Below are 844 nucleotides of genomic sequence, written 5' to 3'. Positions count from 1 at the left end.
TATTTTCTCAGTGCGTGACATATATACAAAGATAATGTTAATTGATTAAGAGTCTCTCTGTGTTTAGATTTTGAACTTTTAAAATATTGGTAAAATAATATATTTGGGGGATTTGGATTTTTCCTCAACAAAATTAAAGTGAACATTAGTGAGCATTCAAACCATTTGTGGTTTTTCAATAACATGAGATTTATATGAAAATATTTTAATAAACTTCCTCTTTTCAAGGAAAAATCTAGGTGTCTTTCTTTAAGTAGATTAATTTAACACTGTAAGGAAAGAAATGTCAGGATAGGGCAGTGAGAAAAGTAAGCACTATCATATTACATGGAAATATAAATTAACAGCATTCAGAAAGATTTAGAAAATGCTTCTCTTTTAGGAGCCTGATATACTAGATGATGAACACTGTGAAGATTTTATTTCTATTTTATTATTTTTTAAGTTTATTTATTCATTTTGAGAGAGAGAATCCCAAGCAGGTTCTGCATGCTGTCAGTGCAGAACCTGACATCGGACTCCATCTCACAAACTGTGAGATCATGACCTGAGCTGAAACCAAGAGTTGGACACCCAGATGCCCCAGAATTTGATTTTTAAATACTTGGCATTTTGCTTTTATATATAGGTAAGCTTTCTTCACCAGAAATATTTTGCAATAATTCTGTTTACCTACAAACATGATAAAAACCCAACTTTTGACTATAGTGTCTTGTCTTGATTTAACAAACAAAAAGATTTCAGTTTCCAGTCAGCATGTAAGAAGCTCAGAAGCCACCATTCCATTCTAACAATGAGTGAAAAGCTAAACACACTGACAAATCAAAAACTCTTCTAGGATCCA

This window comes from Panthera leo, chromosome B1, assembly GCF_018350215.1.
Source record: "Panthera leo isolate Ple1 chromosome B1, P.leo_Ple1_pat1.1, whole genome shotgun sequence".
Taxonomy (NCBI): Eukaryota; Metazoa; Chordata; class Mammalia; order Carnivora; family Felidae; genus Panthera; species Panthera leo.
The sequence above is the reverse complement of the archived record's forward strand: the minus strand, read 5'-3'. Positions refer to the sequence as shown.